General features: G+C 43.8%; 1 non-coding gene across 1 annotated transcript; it reads right to left on the bottom strand.

The window, feature by feature from the left end:
• Positions 1 to 9,444: 9,444 nt before the first annotated feature.
• Positions 9,445 to 9,519, bottom strand: Trnas-cga. The gene has a single exon. It is a non-coding gene; the product is annotated as a tRNA-Ser (tRNA).
• Positions 9,520 to 23,596: the final 14,077 nt, after the last annotated feature.

The following is a 23,596-nucleotide window of genomic DNA, read 5'->3' as shown; positions in this document are numbered from 1 at the left end:
TGCAAATGAAGTCCGCGAATGGCTGCATGATCGTTTCCCACGTCGTTGGGTAGGCAGACGTGGTGCACACGAATGGCCAGCCCGCAGCCCTGATTTAACGCTTTGCGATTTTTTCTCTTGGGATCATCTACATCTATACTCCGCGAGCCACCTTACGGTGTGTGGCGGAGGGTACTTATTGTACCACTATCTGATCCCCCCTTCCCTGTTCCATTCACGAATTGTGCGTGGGAAGAACGACTGCTTGTAAGTCTCCGTATTTGCTCTAATTTCTCGGATCTTTTCGTTGTGGTCATTACGCGAGATATATGTGGGCGGTAGTAATATGTTGCCCATCTCTTCCCGGAATGTGCTCTCTCGTAATTTCGATAATAAACCTCTCCGTATTGCGTAACGCCTTTCTTGAAGTGTCCGCCACTGGAGCTTGTTCAGCATCTCCGTAACGCTCTCGCGCTGACTAAATGTCCCCATGACGAATCGCGCTGCTTTTCGCTGGATCATGTCTATCTCTTCTATTAATCCAACCTGGTAAGGGTCCCATACTGATGAGCAATACTCAAGAATCGGACGAACAAGCGTTTTGTAAGCTACTTCTTTCGTCGATGAGTCACATTTTCTTAGAATTCTTCCTATGAATCTCAACCTGGCGCCTGCTTTTCCCACTATTTGTTTTATGTGATCATTCCACTTCAGATCGCTCCGGATAGTAACTCCTAAGTATTTTACGGTCGTTACCGCTTCCAATGATTTACCACCTATGGCATAATCGTACTGGAATGGATTTCTGCCCCTATGTATGCGCATTATATTACATTTATCTACGTTTAGGGAAAGCTGCCAGCTGTCGCACCATGCATTAATCCTCTGCAGGTCCTCCTGGAGTACGTACGAGTCTTCTGATGTTGCTACTTTCTTGTAGACAACCGTGTCATCTGCAAATAGCCTCACGGAGCTACCGATGTTGTCAACTAAGTCATTTATGTATATTGTAAACAATAAAGGTCCTATCACGCTTCCCTGCGGTACTCCCGAAATTACCTCTACATCTGCAGATTTTGAACCGTTAAGAATGACATGTTGTGTTCTTTCTTCTAGGAAATCCTGAATCCAATCACAAACCTGGTCCGATATTCCGTAAGCTCGTATTTTTTTCACTAAACGTAAGTGCGGAACCGTATCAAATGCCTTCCTGAAGTCCAGGAATACGGCATCAATCTGCTCGCCAGTGTCTACGGCACTGTGAATTTCTTAGGCAAATAGGGCGAGCTGAGTTTCACATGATCTCTGTTTGCGGAATCCATGTTGGTTATGATGGAGATTTGTATTATCTAAGAACGTCATAATACGAGAACACAAAACATGTTCCATTATTCTACAACAGATTGACGTAAGCGAAATAGGCCTATAATTATTCGCATTTGATTTATGACCCTTCTTGAAAATGGGAACGACCTGCGCTTTCTTCCAGTCGCTAGGTACTTTACGTTCTTCCAGCGATCTACGATAAATTGCTGATAGAAAGGGGGCAAGTTCTTTAGCATAATCACTGTAGAATCTTAAGGGTATCTCGTCTGGTCCGGATGCTTTTCCGCTACTAAGTGATAGCAGTTGTTTTTCAATTCCGATATCGTTTATTTCAATATTTTCCATTTTGGCGTCCGTGCGACGGCTGAAGTCAGGGACCGTGTTACGATTTTCCGCAGTGAAACAGTTTCGGAACACTGAATTCAGTATTTCTGCCTTTCTTCGGTCGTCCTCTGTTTCGGTGCCATCGTGGTCAACGAGTGACTGAATAGGGGATTTAGATCCGCTTACCGATTTTACATATGACCAAAACTTTTTAGGGTTCTTGTTTAGATTGTTTGCCAATGTTTTATGTTCGAATTCGTTGAATGCTTCTCTCATTGCTCTCTTTACGCTCTTTTTCGCTTCGTTCAGCTTTTCCTTATCAGCTATGATTCGACTACTCTTAAACCTATGATGAAGCTTTCTTTGTTTCCGTAGTACCTTTCGTACATGATTGTTATACCACGGTGGATCTTTCCCCTCGCTTTGGACCTTAGTCGGTACGAACTTATCTAAGGCGTACTGGACGATGTTTCTGAATTTTTTCCATTTTTGTTCCACATCCTCTTCCTCAGAAATGAACGTTTGATGGTGGTCACTCAGATATTCTGCGATTTGTGCCCTATCACTCTTGTTAAGCAAATATATTTTCCTTCCTTCCTTTCTTGGCATTTATTACACTTGTAGTCATTGATGCAACCACTGAAGTTCCGGTCTATTTGTTGCTATGAGGTCTAAAACGTTAGCTTCACGAGTTGGTTCTCTAACTATCTGCTCGAAGTAATTCTCGGACAAGGCAGTCAGGATAATGTCACAAGAGTCTCTGTCCCTGGCTCCAGTTCTGATTGTGTGACTATCCCATTCTATACCTGGTAGATTGAAGTCTCCCCCTATTACAAAAGTATGATCACGAAACTTCTTCACGACGTTCTGCAGGTTCTCTCTGAGGCGCTCAACTACTACGGTTGCTGATGCAGGTGGTCTATAGAAGCATCCGACTATCATATCTGACCCACCTTTGATACTTAACTTAACCCAGATTATTTCACATTCGCATTCGCTAATAACTTCACTGGATATTATTGAATTCTTTACTGCTATAAATACTCCTCCACCATTGGCGTTTATCCTATCCTTGCGGTATATATTCCATTCTGTGTCTAGGATTTCGTTACTGTTCACTTCCGGTTTTAACCAACTTTCCGTTCCTAATACTATATGCGCACTATTTCCTTCAATAAGAGATACTAATTCAGGAACCTTGCCCTGGATACTCCTGCAGTTTACCAATATTACGTTAACTTTTCCTGTTTTTGGTCTCTGAGGACGGATGTTCTTTATCAACGATGATAATGTCCTCTCTGGTAAGCCGTCAGGTATTTTATCGTTTCGCCAAGGGGGGGTCCCTCTAACCTAAAAAACCCCCGTGTGCACGCCACACGTACTCTGCTACCCTAGTAGCTGCTTCCGGTGTGTAGTGCACGCCTGACCTGTCTAGGGGGGCCCTACAGTTCTCCACCCAATAACGGAGGTCGATGAATTTGCAACCATTATGGTCGCAGAGTCGTCTCAGCCTCTGGTTTAGAACCTCCACACGGCTCCAAACCAGAGGACCGCGATCGACTCTGGGCACTATGCTGCAGATATTAAGCTCAGCTTGCACTCCGCGTGCGATGCTGGTTGTCTTCACCAAATCAGCCAGCCGCCGGAAGGAACCAAGGATGGCCTCAGAACCCAAGCGGCAGGCGTCATTCGTTCCGACATGTGCTACTATCTGCAGCCGGTCACACCCAGTGCGTTCAATAGCTGCCGGAAGGGCCTCCTCCACATTACGGACGAGACCCCCCGGCAAGCACACCGAGTGCACACTGGCATTCTTCCCCGACCTACCCGCTATTTTCCTAAGGGGCTCCATAACCCGCCTAACGTTGGAGCTCCCTATAACTAATAGGCCCGCCCTCTGTGACTGTCGGGACCTTGCCGGAGAATCGGCCACTGGCCCAACAGGCGAGGCATCCTGTGGTGGCTCGGAAACGATGTCATCACCACTAGGAAGCACCCCGTACCTGTTGGAAAGGGGTAAGACAGCTGCCACGCGGCCAGATCCCACCTTCGCCTTTCGGCCAGGCACGCGCGAGCCCACCACTGTCCGCCATTCACCCTGGAGTGATAGCTGACCGGTAAGATGCTCACTGCCGGAAGACGCAGCGACATCAGGGGTTCCATGTGATTCCAAGGCCACCGAAGTAGGCATAGGTCTCGCCACAGTTGCCCCAACGCCACTACGAGCCGACGCCTGCGCCTCGAGCTCGATGAGCCTAACAGACAAAGCCTCCACCTGCCCCCGAAGAGTGGCCAATTCTCCTTGCGTCCGCTCACAACAACCACAGTCCCTACACATGACTATGTTTACCCTACTCTATACGGTGACAAATTCCCAAGATAATCTTCTGATGAGCTACTCTGATAATCAAGAAACACTCACTGAAATACGAGACGCGAAAACTACGCTAGGTTTTCCCAGAAAAACTATTTAAAAGCTAAGCGCAGCAAATAAGTACAAAAACGCTTTATACAAACAGTACTCGCTGCTGCTGGTGCTCTCGCTCTGGCTGTCACAAGACAACTGCTGATTCAAGTGACTAGTGGCTAACGCCCGCGAAACAAACAAAAGACGGTTTTAGGGCGCTTTCTGTTCTAAACGATCAAGAAAACACTAAGAAATCTAACACGAAAACTACGTAAAGTTTTATCAAGAACTGTTAGTTACTATGCGTTAAGGAGTAGGTTTACAAGAAAAATCCACGGAACGTGGATGAATGAGAAACAGTAATATCTGATGTGTTAGCCAATGTTCCATCTAACATGTTGCAGGCAGTAGTATCGCAAGTACCAGTTAGTTTTTAAAAAAAAATGCGTAGAGAATGCTGGAGCTTATATGGAGGTTTAAAATGATGTCAGACACAACCTTTCTAACAAAAATAGTTCTTAGAAAATTGGTTCATAAATAGGATTGTAACCCTTAACAAAAAGGGGTGACATTTCAGACACTCTGTAGATGTCATCGGCTATCATCCTGGTCGACCCCTTGTGGGTGACCGGGGCAATTGCTGCGCGGTATCGAATATCTAGTGTCAGCTGTTGCATTCAAACGCGCAACACGGGGACTATGAGCTAAGTGCGCCGGCCATACTCCAGAGGTCATTCCCGTTACTTCGCCTGCTGGCGGCCAACACGGCGTCTTGGTAGCAGCTGCACAAGGCTGAGGGCAGCTGACGTCACGGGGGCCATTGGTATCAATTCATACCAAGCCGCCCGTGCATGCACACTTGCTGAGCGGCCTAGAGGACGGCCTCCGCAAAATAAATTGCTGATGGAAATAAACACTTGTTAATGCTACCACTGTTTCACTGTGCGTCCTGGAGTAAATCAACCCTCTTCCACACCATGTCTCTCACTGCTCCCGATGCGTAGTGGCCATGAATAGGCCGGGTCGCTACAGTGTTGTACAGTGGGGGAAACAGCAGATATCAAATAAGTTCAGAGACGCAGGTAGGTACAGTCTACACGAAAACTTGAGAGTTGCTCTGGAACCTTAAATGGAAATGGCATAACTACATAGGCTTCCGTGGTCGGTATCAAGACGATTAAAATTCATTGGTATTGTACTGAGAGACTGTGAAAGATATCTTACTTTAAAACACAGGGTGATTCCGTGATGAAGTAACAAACTATCAGGTATGATGGATAATGATAAATGTATCAGTTTTAAGTAAGGGATCCTGGTCTGAAAATAACCGTCTCGAAAGTACGTTTGGATACGTCTGACAGTGCACCTCTTCTACTGCAAGCTCCTTGCTTTCCTTATTTTGGGAGGAGGGTAGTATGGACCAAAATAAGAAGAAAAAATCAAATAAACCAGGGCTCCAAAAAGCATACCTTCAGAGCTGTCAGCACTTGCTCAGCAGAAGGTATGCATTTTAGAGCTTATTTTGGTCCATACCACCACATCTCAAAAAGTGGAAAGCAAAAGAGCTTCCAATAGAAGAGGTCCACAGTCAGAAGTGTCAGGACGACTTTAGCTTATAACTTTTGACTCAGTCGTTTCCGGACCAGGTTCCCTTACCTCAAATTGATACCTCTACACTTCTCTCATATCCCTGAAAGTTTGTATCATCATCATCATCACGAAATTACCATTTATAAATTATAAAACCGACGTTTCGTCCATATTACGACGGTCTTCCTAAGGGCAAGACTGCAAATACAACATCCAGAAGAGCCTCATCTTAAAAGGAGATCCTAGGTGGAAAACTCTATCGTATAAATTTAGAGAACCGGTTCTGGAAGGCAACTGTACGAGAATTCTGCCGCCACTGCCGTATATATCACGTAGGCATCCTGAGAATAAAAGAAGAAAAGAGACGAGGCTGTGCCCAGAGGCGTTTTGACAGTCATTAGTCCCTCGTTCAATACACGAATGGAGGGGGAAAGAAGATTGACAACATTGGTACGAAGTACCCTCCACCACGCATTGCGCAGGGGCTTCTGTGGTACATAGAATAATGACAGCAATGTGGAGGACGCGCATTCGATTCCTGTTAATGCTAGGTAAATTTTTCCTTCGTGGGAGGTCAAGAGGCCAACGGTAGATATTACAGTGGAGGCTCAACGGAGTTCGATCGTTGGCCCACTACTGTTCTTCATGTAAGTTAATGATCTAACATCCTATGTTAATGACGAGGCACAGAAAAAAAGGTTGCCCATCCAGCTTTGTCCCGTCAAAAATTTTCCACCTCACATTAATCTATGTAAAAACAAGAAATAATAAACAGAGTAGAAGATTGTTTGCTTTTAGAGGTGCATGTTTATGAAAACGCAACGTGGGGAAACCATATAGCTGACTTAAAAAACGTTTAAGTTCAGCTACTTCTGCCGTAAGAATAATTACCAACTTTTTGAATATAGAGGTCAGCAAGTTCACATATTTTCATTCACTGATGCGCTGTGGGATAATATTCTGCGTAGCTCATCATTTACGCAAAAAAGTATTCATTGCACGAAAGAAAGTAATGAGACTTAATTGTGGGGTTCAGGCACGTACACCTGGCAGGTATCTCTTCAAGTAGCTGGGAATATTAACCACAGCGCAGATCGACAGATATTGAAGAGTACAACACTAGGATGGGTATATTGAGCGTGGGGTGTGACGTCATACATGTACTCAAAAGAGGAGCTGGTGGAAGTGACTTCATGTACGGTAAGGCTGCACTGGCTCGTCGTTTATATCAGGAGAGGTATCCGCAGCGAATGTGTCCAGAGCTGAAGACATTTGAACGTCCCCATCGCCGTCAGTGCGTTTATGGGATGTTTACATCTTCCAGTTTGCAGAGGGTATGGCCAAGATCTACAACTCCAGATGTAGTGGAGGAGATTCTGGGTCCTGTGCATTCGACACTAATCAGCAAAAGGTGGTCAGCATTGCAAGTGTGTGTCTTATATGACATGGGTGAATTTGGGTTGGGCGGGAAGCGTGTTTGGATAGCCTAAGTGATTAAGGCAACCACTCGCGATAGGCGGCAAATTCGGGTTCGAGCCCCCTGTCCGGCACAAATTTTCACTTCTCCCCGTTGCATTGCTCGATTGCAGCTGATGTTGAAATTTCTCTTTCGTCATGCATATATACAGCTGCAGTATCCCTTTACCCTTATTATTTGCAACGCGTACTTGCCTTGTCACCAGGAGATTACCGTGCACGAGTTACGTTCTGTCAGTGATTCTGGCAGCAGTGTGTTACAAATCCAAATTTCCCGTCTTAGTATTAGTCACAGATGAAGCACAGTTCATAAGAGATGGCGTTTTGAGCATTGTTGTAAAGGGAACTACCTGAGGGGCAAAAAAGACCCGCGAAAGGCAAAAGGTCACGAGTTCGAGTCTCGGTCGGGCACACAGTTTTAATCTGCCAGGAAGTTTCATATCAGCGCACACTCCGCTGCAAGGTGAAAATTTCATTCTGGAAACATCCCCCAGGCTGTGGCTAAGCCATGTCTCCGCAATATCCTTTCTTTCAGGAGTGCTAGTTCTGCAAGGTTCGCAGGAGAGCTTCTGTAAAGTTTGGAAGGTAGGAGACGAGATACTGGCAGAAGTAAAGCTGTCTGTACCGGGCGTGAGTCGTGCTTCGGTGGCTCAGATGGTAGAGCACTTGCCCGCGAAAGGCAAAAGGTCCCGAGTTCGAGTCTCGGTGGGACACACAGTTTTAATCTGCCAGGAAGTTTCATTCAATAGCTCTTGGGGAGTAACTGACAAGATATTTGGTTCTTAGTTGCTACAGAAGACTAAACAGATGATATGCTTTTCACACTTACTTTGGATTTTAGTTAAACTTTCGCTTCTTGAGAGGGCTTCCAAGAAAAGACTGATAGCAGGAAATTGAAACTTTGTGGAAACATTTGTGAGGACATGCGTAAGAGAAATAACGAATAAATGATTGGAAGAAACACATTTTAATTTCCACACGAGAGGGCAACATTTGTTGATTGCGTACCATGTTTATGTTCCAGTAAGACTCAGCATACAGGAAAGTCAAAACAACCTTTGGTGACATTAAAAAGCAACGGTGGTAACATTAAGAGTGCAACGGAAATTCCACTGTTAAATGCAGAGGAGAGAGCAGATGGGTGGAAAGAATGCATTGAAAGCCTCTATGAGGGTGAAGATTTGTCTGATGTGATAGAAGAAGAAACAGGAGTCGATTTAGAAGAGATAGGGGATCCAGGATTAGAATCGGAATTTAAAAGACCTTTGGATGACTTACGGTCAAATAAGTCAGAAGGGATAGATAACATTCCATCAGAATTTCTAAAATCGTTGGGGGAAGTGGCAACAAAACGACTATTCACGTTGGTGTGTAGAATATGAGTCTGGCGATATACCATCTGACTTTCGGAAAAGCATCATCCACACAATTCCGAAGACGGCAAGAGCTGACAAGTGCGAGAATTATCGCACAATCAGCTTAACATCTCATGCATCGAAGCTGCTTACAAGAATAATATACACAAGAATGGAAAAGAAAATTGAGAATGCGCTAGGTGACGATCAGTTTGGCTTTAGGAAAAGCAAAGGGACGAGAGAGGCAATTCTGACGTTACGGCTAATAATGGAAGCAAGGCTAAAGAAAAATCAAGACAATCATAGCGTGTAGGCTTTCACGGCCGGCGTCTTCAGTAATTAAAACTTCCGGGCTAAGAGGCCGTGGTCCAATAGTAGAAATACTTCTCCCTGACACTTTCATAGGATTTGTCGACCTGGAAAAAGCGTTCGACAATATAAAATGGTGCAAGCTGTTAGAGATTCTGAAAAAAGTAGGGGTAAGCTATGCGTCCAGCATTTTGTCATTTCAAAGGTAACTTCAACAATTTGTGGCGCAGTTAGTCGTCGGCCTATCCCAGGAGCGATTCCCAATTTGCCAGTTAATTCCAAATTCCGAATCATGTTCTTTTAGTGCGTCAAGAGGACCTCGCCGTTATTCCTTTGTGTCGATGCTCACGAAGAACAGCAGTATTTCTGCTGTTGTTCTGCTAAAAAGGCTTTAACAGTAAAGCCCTACCCTCCTTGTCAGATCCATGTTGACTCCAACTGTGATGCACATTGATGCTTGTCTTTCAAAGTCGCCATGCTAGTACTGGCGCGAGTAACCACACGTCATGGAACTAACATTCCTAAGAACGCAAATCCTGGCGCGCGCGGTTTGAACATCATTGCTATAAAGTTGGGTACTTATGCGGTAAAAGGTTTTATTGCTATACTGGCTCAAGTAGCGTAAGTTTAATGATAACCAACCTGTACGTCTGAAACTTCCTGGCTGATTAAAACTGTGTGCCGGACCGAGACTCGAACTCGGGACCTTTGCCTTTCGCGGGCAACTGCTCTACCAACTGAGCTACCCAAGCACGACTCACGACCCGTCTTCACAGCTTTAATTCCACCAGTACCTCGTCTCCTACCTTCCTAAAGTCGCAGAAGCTCTCCTGCACACCTTACAGAACTAGCACTCGTGGAAGAAAGAATATTGCGGAGACATGGCTTAGCCACAGCCTAGGGGATGTTTCCAGAATGAAATTTTCACTCTGCAGCGGAGTGCGCGCTGATATGAAACTTCCTGGCAGATTAAAACTGTGTGGTTGGGTAGCTCAGTTGGTAGAGCACTTGCCCGCGAAAGGAAAAGGTCCCGAGTTCGAGTCTCGGTCCGGCACACAGTTTTAATCTGCCAGGAAGTTTCATATCAGCGCACACTCCGCTGCAGAGTGAAAATTTCATTCTGGAACCTGTACATCTTATTGTTAATGCTGCATCAAAAATCAGACGCTTTTAATATACCCGATTGGAACAATTTAAATGGAGCATGTTGACGAAATCTTCATCTATTCAAAAAAGGTTCAAATGGCTCTGAGCACTATGGGACTTAACATCTGAGGTCATCAGTCCACCAGAACTTAGGACTACTTAAACCTAACCAACCCAAGGACATCACACATCCATGCCTGAGGCAGGATTCGAACCTGCGACCGTAGCCGTCTCGCGGTTCCAGCTTCTTCTATTGAGCAGGGTTATTTCAACTCAAGTACAGTCGCTAATGCAAGTAATGGGTTGAAAGAACGTGAGATGTAATCTTGTGATCGAATTGTGTTTAATTGCATCTTTTTGCTGCGACGGAAACCACACATCGTGTTGTATTCACGGTACGGGCAATACATCCAAAGGCCACCCCACAGAAACTGCGTGTTAATATTTCGAATGCTACTGGCACATGGCCAAACCGTTGGCCACGAATTTTCTGTTTTAAACCACTGCCTAAAGGAAGGCCGTTTGTAAAAGCAAAAAAAAAAAAAAAAAGTTGATGTGGGAACTCACAAGGTGGAACGAGAACATCTGGAACAACAAAGAAAAACTTCGAAAGAAAGTGAAGTGTAGTGCCCAGCGTGTGATGACATCTGCGTTAACCTTCCTCTAGCTCAAATATTGGAGGAAGAAAATTTGTCTGATTTCTGTTGAAATCACTGATCTAGAATAGCGGAGCAAGAAGTCTTTCGCATCAGGTTTTAAAACTGGTTCTCTGCCTCGTGATGACTGGGTGTAATGTGATGTCCTTAGGTTAGTTAGGTTTAAGCAGTTCTAAGTTCTAGGGGACTGATGACCATAGATGTTAAGTCCCATAGTGCTCAGAGCCATTTGAACCATTTTTTTTTAAACTGGCAAAATAATTACAACTTTATTAAAATAAAAATGTATACATCTAGGTACAATACAATAAGGGATTATTTTTTAATACATGCAAAGAAAATCAAACTCTCTTACAAATGAATTTACTGAAAATGGTTAACCGCTAAAGTCGTCAACTTTACTTCACACCCCCTAGAGAGAGAGAGAGAGAGAGAGAGAGAGAGAGAGAGAGAGAGAGTGGTGACAACGAATAGTCCTGCCTTATACCTTTCCTGACACTGGTCTCTTGCGCGACTACTCAGTGCTGACTACTTTGCCCTGCTGCGTATAAGGTGAGTGTATTACCCTGTAGTTGATACCACACAGCGTAAAAATGTATAACATTTTATTGGGAGGGTAATGAATTAGAGACGTGCTGTTTCTCGTATCATCGCCTGCTAATGTGCCATTCAGAGCGAGGTGAACGAACCGACTGTGGCACTACTGGAGTTTGCATATTCCGCTGTGTCCGCTGTTTGTGATAGGCTGGCGGAAGTGGGGACGAATTACGCACAGCGAGTTGCGTGACCGGCGTCGGACGTCACAGCCATTGAACGGAAGGCACTGTGCGCGCGACCGCACGGGGATTTCCAGGGCCCGGCTGCCACACTGATTTCTCGGGAATCTGTAGTCCTGCAGAAGGGACTAACGCTTCTCATCTGAGCCTTAAATTCGGAAGAAACAGTATTTATCCCCACTGCCACAATTTTCTCTGCATCCTAGCTAGTTTTCGGATGACAGGTTAATTGTATACGCAAGCATCTACCTAACATGTCCTTTTTTTCTTTTATCACAATGCTCGGTCTGCAAGCCGTGATGTAAGGTTTTCGTTGTACTGCCTACATATACGGATATGCCAAAATATTACCAACTGATTAGTAAGAAGTTGGCCGAACTTCGGAACGCAGCACAGTAATGGTCGAAGAAATGTCAGGAGAACGGGCAGCCCAGTCCACTCTCTGAATATCCTCTAGTTCCGAGAGTTCCTTAAAAAAAACGAACAGGTGTTAAGTTGGACTCGCGCTCTGAGAGTTCCCTACAAACTATATTATGAATATACAATACTGGCCATCAAAATTACTACACCACGAAGATCACGTGCTACAGACGCGAAATTTAACCGACAGGAAGAAGATGCTGTGATATGCAAATGATTAGCTTTTCAGAGCATTCACACGAGGTTGGCGCTGGTGGCGACACCTGACATGAGGAAAGTTTCCAACCGATTTCTCATACACAAACAGAAGTTGACCGGCGTTGCCTGGTGAAACGTTGTTGTGATGCCTCGTGTAAGGAGGAGAAATGCGTACCATCACGTTTCCGACTCTGATAAAGGTCGGATTGTAGCCTATCGCGATTGCGGTTTATCGTATCGCGACATTGCTGCTCGCGTTGGTCGAGATCCAATGACTGTTAGCAGAATATGGACTCGGTGGGTTCAGGAGGGTAATACGGAAGGTAATACGGAACGCCGCGCCGGATCCCAACGGCCTCGTATCACTAGCAGTCGAGATGACAGGCAGCTTATCCGCATGGCTGCAATGGATCGTGCAGCCACGTCTCGATCCCTGACTCAACAGACGGGGACGTTTACAAAACAACAACCATCTGCTCGAACAGTTCGACGACGTTTGCAGCAGCATGGACTATTAGCTCGGAGACCATGGCTGCGGTTACCCTTGACGCTGCATCACAGACAGTAGCGGCTGCGATGGTGTACTCAACGACGAACCAGGGTGCACTAATGACAAAATGTCTTTTTTTCGGATGAATCCAGGTTCTGTTTACAGAATCATGATGGTCGCATCCGTGTTTGGCGACATCGCGATGAACGCACATTGGAAGCGTGTATTCGTCATCGACATACTGGCGTATCACCTGGCGTGATGGTATGGGGTGCCATTGATTACACGTCTCGGTCACCTCTTGTTCGCAGTGACGGCACTTTGAACAGTGGACATTACATTTCAGATGTGTTACGACCCGTGGCTCTATCCTTCATTCGATCCCTGAGAAACCCTACATTTCAGCAGGATAATGCACGACCACATGTTGCAGGTCCTGTACGGGCCTTTTTGGATACCGAAAAATGTTCGACTGCTGCCCTGGCCAGCACATTCTCCAGATCTCTCACCAGTTGAAAACGTCTGGTCAATGGTGGTGGAGCAACTGCCTCGTCACAATACGCCAGTCACTACTCTTGATGAACTGTGGTAACGTGTTGAAGCTGCATGGGCAGCTGTACCTGTACACGCCATCCAAGCTCTGTTTAATTCATTGCCCAGGCGTATCAAGGCCGTTATTACGGCCAGAGGTGGTTGTTCTGGGTACTGATTTCTCAGAATGTATGTACCTATATTGCGTGAAAATGTAATCACATGTCAGTTCTAGTATAATATATTTGTCCAATGAATACCCGTTAATCATCTGCATTTCTTCTTGGTGTAGCAATTTTAATGGCCAGTAGTGTATTTCATGGTTCTAGGTCAATGGTAATACCCTATAGGTTTTGATGAGTGAGTTTTCGAGTATCAAAATATGCGACACAAATGACCGTATCTTGTGATTGCACCGACTTACATGCTTCCATTTTTTTACGCTGTGGAGGCACTGTAGGCCTGATGTAAATTTGGCTGAAATGGCTCTGAGCACTATGGGACTTAACTTCTGAGGTCATCAGTCCCCTAGAACTTAGAACTACTTAAACCTAACTAACCTAAGGACGTCACACAAATCCATGCCCGAGGCAGGATTCGAACCTGCGACCGTATCGTTCGCGCTGTTCCAGACTGAAGCGCCTAGAACCGTTCCGCCACACCGGCCCGCTGATGTCAATTTCAACTAGATACGTCTGCCCGTTCCTGAGAGAAAGGGATTTTAACACCTGGACAGACAGATGACATAAGGGGAACAAAGTGATTCTATAAGGGTTCCGTTTTCATCGATTAAGGTACGGACATCTAAAAATGCACCTTTGAAAGGACACACACGGGGTTAGAGTACGGCATCACCGTAACGCTGAGCAGTGAGTGTACCGAGTTCAAAGATTTAGAGGTCAGTACGCCATGCTACATTACGCCTTCCCACAACGTAACATTTGGACCTACCCTCATATGACGAAGGTGGGAACACGTCATGTGCCCAAAAGTATTGTACTTCTTTCAGTTTATCTTCTGTGGTACATTGTAGCAGTTTCTTCTATGCTAGGTCCATGTTTCATTGAGCTGTGTTACTTTGGAGGACGCAGCATGCAACAGTTACTTTCATCCTTACGTTTGGACGCCAATGTGTATAGGAAACGGTAGTTGTCCTGTTGCGGTCTCTTGGGGAAAAACCGATATTAGTTTCATTTCTGTGGGACATGCAGCGTCCAGTATAATGTACCGGTTTCCATTAGTGAAATATTCCTCGAGACAGTACATATCTGCGAAGATAGTCTGTGTGAGTGTAACTGGTTAGTACCCGGCGATGCCTTTCTGAAATCTAGGAAAACCGAATCTACCTGTTGACTTGCAGCTATTATTTCCAAGATGTCGCGCGTCCGCAGCTCGTGGTCGTGCGGTAGCGTTCTCGCTTCCCACGCCCGGGTTCCCGGGTTCGATTCCCGGCGGGGTCAGGGATTTTCTCTGCCTCGTGATGACTGGGTGTTGTGTGCTGTCCTTAGGTTAGTTAGGTTTAAGTAGGTCTAAGTTCTAGGGGACTGATGACCATAGATGTTAAGTCCCATAGTGCTCAGACCCATTTGAACCATTTTTGAACCAAGATGTCGCGTTTGACTGAAGGAAGCTGTCTTTCACACGAACTGTTTTTACCGAAATTCGTGCTAATTCTCTTAGAGAATTTTCTTTTTTTTTTTTTTTTGGTACATCTGTCTTATCCTGATTCGTGCAGCGCTGTCACAAATGTAGACAAAATAATATAACCGGTAGAGATGGCGCAGTGGTTAGCACACTGGAATAGAATTCGGGAGATGGTTTAAGCCCGCGTCCAGCCATTCTTATTTAGGTTTTCCGTGTTTTCCCTAAATCGCTTGAGGCAAATGCTGGGGTGGTTCGTTTGCAAGGGCACGGCCGACTTCCTTCCCCATCCTTCCCTAATCCGATAGGACCGATTACCCCGCTGTTTGGTCGCCCCCCCCCCCCCAAGTCAATCAACCAACAAGAAATAATATGAATGAAATGACTGTATAGATTTGATAGAACTAGTGTATCCTTTTTTAATTTCCAGTCACCTTACGAAAATAATTTCTTGTCTTTTTTTCACGATAAAAATTAAGCAAATAATAAATGAATCATTTGCGCAGTCACAACAAAATTCTTGTTGGAATTACGGGGAAATGAAAAAATGCACCAGCAGCAAGATTTGCTCCTCAGACCTCGCGCTTATGATGCTATGCTCTTACTCGCTCGGCCGCGGACTGCATGATTAATTGCGACGATACAAAGTATATAAGGCGCCTAATGTTTTCAGGCTCGATCTCCACGGAACGGTTGAGAGTTGCGTTTTCAGATGGTTCAGATGGCTCTGAGCACTATGGGACTTAACTTCTGAGGTCATCAGTCCCCTAGAACTTAGAACTACTTAAACCTAACTAACCCGAGGACATCACACACGTCCATGCCCGAGGCAGGATTCGAACCTGCGACCGTAGCGGTCGCGCGGTTCCAGACTGTAGCGCCTAGAACCTCTCGGCAACTCCGGCCGGCGTTGCGTCTTCCTGTTTACATGTGTCGTATCCTACACACGCTGTTAGTATGAATCAAATTGGTGAGGGGGAAGTATGTACGGCTCCCTTATTGGTGGAGCAGATCGTCACGAATTTTCTTTCCAGTCTGCGAAACCAATCGACGGAGGTCTCGATTTCGATGCTAGATTACGTGACTGGTTAAGATGCTACTGGGGCGCAAAGGAAACTGATCACGGCCCTCCTTGCCCAGGTCTGGCTTCAACAAGCATCCCCCCCCCCCCCCCCCACTTCAGCCTCTGACTACTGTAACGCTGCTCTCCCTCCTGTGCTAACGTCTTCATCTCATGGTAGCACTTGCACGACATGTCCTCAGGTATTTCCTGGATTTACTCCAATTTCTTTTTTTGTCTGCTGTTATGTACCGTATCTCTCGCTAGTAGGAGAGTGTGTTGTACCCTGAGTCTAGTGTACCCGAGAACACAAGTCAAAAAACGGCAGTTTTTAGATCATGCCACTGAAAAAATAAGTGTGAAGCACCCCAGCGTGAACGAAAAACGTCAGATCTCTATCTCGCAATTTTTCCACTTCAGGGCGTCCCAGTTGTGCTGTAAACTACTTCATGACTCTCCCACAGCAAGAACGGTGTCACTTCTCCGTTGCTATTGGCAGGTGTGCATCCGTCATAGAAGAAGAGCGGCACATTCTCAGTTGTGAGTGTTTTCATGTCTAACGCAAGTTGAATGTAATTTATAATATCATTATCACAATGTCTGTGTTCGTACGAGTTCTGTATCTTACATTACAGTGTCCTTTAGACTTGGATGTATATCTGAAGGAACAGGCACTGTTTTAACGATTACAGCTGTTGTAAATATTAGGAAATTACAAGGAAAAACTGGAAATTTCTGCTACAAAGGAAGTTCATCTTCAATCCCTTTTCTCGAGGGAAAGCATTCCTACATTATATAAGCCCATTTATGATTCTGTGATTTTGTAAAGCGTTTTCCTTATTTTGTACCTAATTTATGTGCCTTATGAAATTGTCTTTTCATAAATTATAATTTTGCATTTTGTGTTTTTCTAATAAAACAATTTCAAATTAATTCCGTTTTTTATTCTAACTTTAGTATTAATTTTACGCGATGGAGGTTCAAATACCTTATTATATTACTGTAAGTAAAAAAGAAAGAATTACAATATTTAGAGTGGAAAAGAGGCAAAAGTATTACATGAGGGGTCATAAAAAGAATAAAAAAGTTTCTAGAAAAGTGACAAAACTCAAAAAAACTAATTATTAATTACCTGATAAAACCTCACATTCGACGAGAACAGAACTACATGTCCATATTGCTGTTGTATAGAATGTAATGGAATTTACTCCAAAAATAAGTACTTGAAATTTAAATGAAGCTTCTACTATTTTAACAAGTTTTATAGAATTTTTTGAGTCGATTTTTCTCAAGTACTGTATTTTTTAGTTGTGTCACTGTTGTTTCTGTGGTGCAACATATTTCCTGGTTGGTGTTCCAATCTAGCGACCGGTTTTGGAATCATACGAAGGACTGCACAATAGAGATCGCCATAGTCAGTTTCCAGCATTTTCTACAGTTTTTGTTGTTGTGAGACATGCTGTAGTGTTTTTTGGAGCATTTGTAAAAAATTTTAATCGTATCGCTATTTGATAAATATTGTTATATCTTCAGTTATAGAATTTTTTGGCGAGTAAAATTCTATAAATTTTTAAATCTCGTTACATAAATTGCGGACGGTTAAGTCATACTTCGTGGGTCGTGCACCATCTTGTACCTTGAAACGGAAGGAGATCTTCTACCATGCAACATATGACGTATGCAAATGAACTCAGTTTCTTTAATGTCTTAACAATATTACGTGTGTTAAAATTGGAAATATATTCACGTCTTCAATAGCTTCTATTTCAAAAATGTATTTAACTTGTAACTGGTTTTCTCATAATACTTCTCCTTATTTAACTAACTTATTTTGTATGTAGAACAGTAATAACGTAACAGACTATTATATACAGTGCTGACAAGTTTTTGTCGACTGCATCAGTTTTATACTTCAACAGAATTTTATTTTGTTCTTTGGTACGTGACCTTCTAACAGTTTTCCCACGTTTAGAAAAACCTTACTTTTTCATAATAATTTTTATAATTTTAGAAAAAGACTATAGCGCGCAAAAAGTGAATGATATTATTGGAAAACAGCATAAGGAAATGTAAACTAGACGCGAAAGTCCGAGAAGTTTTCAAAGTACAGCACACTCACCTGCTCACCGTGGGTGACAATGACAATGGTGTAATATTTGTGTTAACATAACTATTTAGACACTATTCTAATCTTTATTTCAGAAAATCGCAGCACCTGATAGTTCTGTGCCAGTTAAAAGCGCACTGGGGACTTGATAACATATTCTGCACAATAAGTGAGGCAGAAAGATGAAAACTGGTAAAATGTCTCACGGCGCAGAACATAAAACATTGCCTTTCAATCAGTGCATCGTGATGTGCGATAAGATTGTCGTTTGGAGTCATAAGAACACGATGCACCAAGTTATTCATAGTATATTCCACAAAATACTGAAGGTGTAAGACTGAATGACATTAAACGTGACTCTTCCGTCACCTCCCTATCTACTTGGGTATGGAGTTTCCAGAAGACTGCGTACATTTAGGACAAAGTTATCGGCAGCCACAGCACCTGTTGAACCTGTAGTGGCCACACGCAAAAGTGTAAGAGGAACATAAACCATCCACCCAAACAGTGTCGAGACTGATTTTACTGCTGGCGTGCAAGCGACGTCAGCGTAGTAAACGCGACGGCGGCTTGAAATAACAGTGTAAACAACAGATGTGCATTTGACCAGTCAGCTGAGAGCAGGCTGTGTTAGGTAGTGGACGTCCAGCCGTAGTGTGTCAACAATGTTGCGTCGCAAATCGCAGTGGAACAACATTTCTACATTAGGTGTTAAAGACATTCTCTAGAATGTTTTGAAGAAGAGAAAAGTGTGTGCAAACTTTATCCCGTACACTTTGACTCCCGAACAAAAACAACGAAGCGTGGGCACCTGTTCCGGTTTCACTGAAATGTGAAACACATATAGTTTTTTTTCTTGGTGACGAGTCTTGATGTTGTCAACACAAAGCTGCCAGAAAACGACAACGTGCAGAAATTCACATCAAGTGTCAACACTTTGACAACATTCAAGCCAACGTGACGTGTGAATTGAACAACGTCCCAAAGAACGACTTTTCTGACAGTTTACGTGGTTGTACGAACGTTCCGTGCGTTGCTTTAAAGTGGAGGAGCGCTATTTAGAATACTTGAAGCATTACAACCACCATCTTAACGTTTCACGATCTTAAGTTAGTCCAGCCTCGAAACTTTTTATACTGGCGGAGTAGAACAGTAGATCGTGCGACTCCTAGTCTGATTAGCAACTGACACCAACCAGTGACTTGGTCATCAGTTATCGAAATCATTTGCTTCTCATTGTACCTGTCTTGATAATTTCTAATCAGTTTTAAGCACTCTATTTGCTATCAGTATAATCAACTCAAAATCAGATAGAATCCCAAGTATGAAGTCACAATTAGGAATCTTCGATCCCGTTCAATACAGAAAATAATAGGAAAATGATTCACTGGAATGTGGTTGGATCTGTGTTACCAGCGGGCCCCATTTATCGACAAACGACCACGCTGTCCTCAACATCCAGCCGTACGCTTGTGAACTAATTTCTCATCATCTACGCTGGCAAAAACTGAAAAGTTGCTTACTGTTACAGTGTCCCTCTTACTAGTCAGCAGCTTCCACATGGTCCTGTCTTATCATCGATCTGTAGAGAGCCATCTGATTCCTTATCTTATCAGTGCTCTTAAACTTCAGCATCTTCCTGTAACACTGCAACTCAACCGTTTCGACTCTCCTTTTCTGGTTTTCCCCCAGATCGTGATTCACTTCCTCATAATGCTGTGCTCCAGACATAAAATCTTAGCAATTTCTTTCTCACGTTAAGGGCTACATCTGATACAAGTGGACTTCTTTTATCTATGAATTATAACTTTACTTACGTTAGTTCTCTTCCTATGTCATCTCTGCTTCTACATCTACGTCTACATTTACAGACATGCTCTGCAGGCTACTGCATGGTTCGTGGCCGAGGGTACGCTTTACCACTACTAGTCATTTCCTTTCCTGCTCCACTCGCAAATAGAGTGAAGGAAAAACGAATTTCTATATGCCTCGTATCTTATCTTCATGGTCCTTAAGTGAAATGTGAGTTGATGGCAGTAGAGCCGTTCTGTTGTCAGCTTCAAACGCCGGTTCTCTAAATTTTCTCAGTATTGTTCCTCGAAACCACCGTCGCCTGCGCTTCAGGGATTTTCTTTCGAGTTCCCGAAGCACCTACGTAAAAATAGTGTGTTGATGGGAGCTACCAGTAAAAAAATCTAGTAACTTACCTCTGAATTCCTTCGATGTCTTCCTTTAAACCGACTTGGTCACACAGGCGTCCTATACGAGGCCTCCTTTACAGATGAAACATGCTTTTCCAAAATACTCCCAATAAACAGAGGACGACTGTTCACTATCCCTGTCACAATCCTCACATGCTTGCTCTATTTCATATCGCTCTGTAGTGTTGTGAATAGATATTTGAACGAAGTGACTGTGTCAGGCAGGTACTAATGATATATCCGAACATTACGGGTTTGTTTTCCCTGTTCATCCACATCAAATTACATTTTCCTATATTTGGAGCTAGCTATCATTTATGACACAAATTAGAAATTTTGTCTCAGCCATCTTGCATCCTCCTACAGTCTCTAAACGCTGACACCTTCCCGTACGCCACAGCATCATCAATAAACGACCACAGACAGCTGCCTACCCTGTCCGCCAGATCATTTATGTAAACAGAAAACAACAGCGATCCTATCACACTTTCCTGGGGCACTCCTAACGATATACTTGCTTCTGATGACCACTCACCATCGACGGCAACGTGTTGGATTCTATTACTTTAAAAGTCTGTGCGCCACTCAAGCGTTTGGGAAAATATTCCGCATTCCGGTACCTTCGTTAACAGTTTACAAGGGGTACCGTGTCGAATGTTTTTCGGAAATCCTGAAATGTAGAATCTGCCTGCTGAAATTCATCCATAGGTCGCAATATATCACGTAATAAAAGGAAAGCGCTGCTTATTGGCGACATATGTTTATAGGTCTCAAGGAAATTTGTTATATTCGAATTCAGAATATTTTCAAGACTTTTGCAGCAAACCGATGTTAATACACTACTGGCCATTAAAATTGCTACACCAAGAAGAAATGCAGATGATAAACGGTTATTCACTGGACAAATATATTATACTAGAACTGACATGTGATTAAATTTTCACTCAATTTGGGTGCAAAGATCCTGAGAAATCAGTACCAAGAACAATCAACTCTGGCCGTAATAACGGCCTTGATACGCCTGGGCATTGAGTCAAACAGAGCTTGGATGGCGTGTACAGGTACAGCTGCCCATGCAGCTTCAACACGATACCACAGTTCATCAAGAGTAGTGACTGGTGTATTGTGACAACGTTTTCAATTGGTAAGAGATCTGGAGAATGTGCTGGCTAGGGCAGTAATCGAACATTTTCTGTATCCAGAAAGGCCCGTATAGGACTTGCAACACGCGGTCGTGCATTATCCTGCTGAAATGCAGGGTTTCGCAGGAATCGGATGGAGGGTAGAGCCACGGGTCGTAACACATCTGAAATGTAACGTCCACTGTTCAAAGTGTCGTCAGTGCGAACAAGAGGTGACCGAGACGTGTAATCAATGGCACCCCATACCATCACGCCGAGTGATACGCCAGTATGGCGATGACGAATACACGCTTCCAATGTGCTTTCACCGCGATGTCGCCAAACACGGATGCGGCCATCATGATGCTGTAAACAGAACCTGTATTTATCCGAAAAAATGACGTTTTGCCATTCGTGCACCCAGGTTCGTCGTTGAGTACACCATCGCAGGCGCTCCTGTCTGTGATGCAGCATCAAGGGTAACCGCAGCCATGGCCTCCGAGCTGATAGTCCATGCTGCTGCAAACGTCGTCGAACTGTTCGAGCAGATGGTTGTTGTCTTGCAAACGTCTCCATGCGTTGACTCAGGGATCGAGACGTGGCTGCACGATCCGTTACAGCCATGCGGATAAGATGCCTGTCATCTCGACTGCTAGTGATACGAGGCCGTTGGGATCCAGCACGGCGTTCCGTATTACCCTCCTGAACCCACCGATTCCATATTGTGCTAACAGTCATTGGATCTCGACCAATGCGAGCAGCCATGTCGCGATACGATAAACCGCAATCGGGATAGGCTACAATCCGACCTTTATCAAAGTCGAAAACGTGATGGTACGCATTTCTCCTCCTTACAAGAAGCGTCACAACAACGTTTCACCAGGCAACGCCGGTCAACTGCTGTTTGTGTATGAGAAATCGGTTGGAAACTCCCCTCATGTCAGCACGTTGTAGGTGTCGCTACCGGCGCCAACCTTATGTGAATGCTCTGAAAAGCTAATCATTTGCACATCACAGCATCTTTTTCCTGTAGGCTAAATTTCGCGTCTTTAGCACATCATCTTCGTGGTGTAGCAATTTTAATGGCCAGCAGTGTACATCATTTCTAATGATTTCGGTCCCATTCGAATAATACCTTCGTGGTGAGTAGTCTTTTTTTTGTGCCTTAGAGTGTCTCATCATCATCATCGGGAAAAATTGAAAAGTTGCATACTGCGTTACTGTCCTTCCTTCTAGTCAATATTTTCCAAATGTTCCTGTCTTACCACCTGTCTTTCCTACCTTATCAGCGTACTTAAACTTCAGCATCCTTCTGTAACACTGCACCTCAGTTGTTTCGATGTTTTCTTTTCTGGTTTTCCCCCTGACCATGATTCACATACGTATAATGCTGTGTTCCAGCCATAAATTCTCAAACATTTTTCATCAGATTAAGACCTACATTTGATATCAGTGCACCTCTTATTATAATTAGTATTATAATTTTGTCTACGTTAGCTCTCTTCTCATGTCAAAACTGTTTCGCATATCACGCATTATTTTACTTCCGAGAGAGCAGAATCTCGACTTTCTTTATTTTCCTCTCAATACATAACATGTGCTCAGCAAACATTTCATTCCATTCAACATTTTCTGTAATCTTTCTTCATAAGGCCAACGTCGGAAAAAAACGGCGCAAATACGCAGGACCACGGCGTGGAATCCATGACTATATCTCATTATGCAGAACTGGGCGATTGGCGAGGATAGTAATAACGCCCCTCTTAACAAACATTTTGGCCAGAGAAAGATCTTAGAAATATGTTCTTGCAATGGTCCACAGCCTTAGTATGTCAAGAAAGAAAACATGATTCAAACAGGCTGATATGTATGTTTATTGTCCATGCTATTAGCTGATTTCGACTATTAATCATTTCAAAGTACTTATCACAAGCCTCAAGCTTCACATCATATTTGACTAAACAGTCAACACGTATGAAAAGGCCTACATCGATTCATGTGCGTGTGTAGCACAAATCCAACAGTGGACTAGATTATATCCAGTAGCACTAGTTTACGTCTATTAGCACGGACAATAAATACATTACAGCTCGTATGGACCATGTTTTCTTTCTTGAAAGAGGAAGATCTGTTTACGATTTATGCCTGTCAAGCTGAGCGATGACCAGAAGGGAACGAGGACGGTCGTAGTCAGGTATGACCAAGAACCGTATACGCCTGCAAACTATCGTCACACGGGACGCGATCTAAAGTTATCAGTTAGATTATAACGGGACAATGTCATTCCGCATAGCTTGTGGTGTGTTACAACAATATGATTTGACTGATTTATGAATATGTAATGGTAATCATACAGAAAGAGTGATGTACTCACAAGGGAACCTCCCCATCGCACCCCCCTCAGATTTAGTTATAAGTTGGCACTGTGGATAGGCCTTGAAAAACTGAACACAGATCGATCGAGAAAACAGGAAGAAGTTGTG

The sequence above is a fragment of the Schistocerca americana genome, chromosome 6, assembly GCF_021461395.2.
Source record: "Schistocerca americana isolate TAMUIC-IGC-003095 chromosome 6, iqSchAmer2.1, whole genome shotgun sequence".
Classification (NCBI taxonomy): domain Eukaryota; kingdom Metazoa; phylum Arthropoda; class Insecta; order Orthoptera; family Acrididae; genus Schistocerca; species Schistocerca americana.
This window is presented reverse-complemented; position numbering and strand designations above follow the sequence as displayed.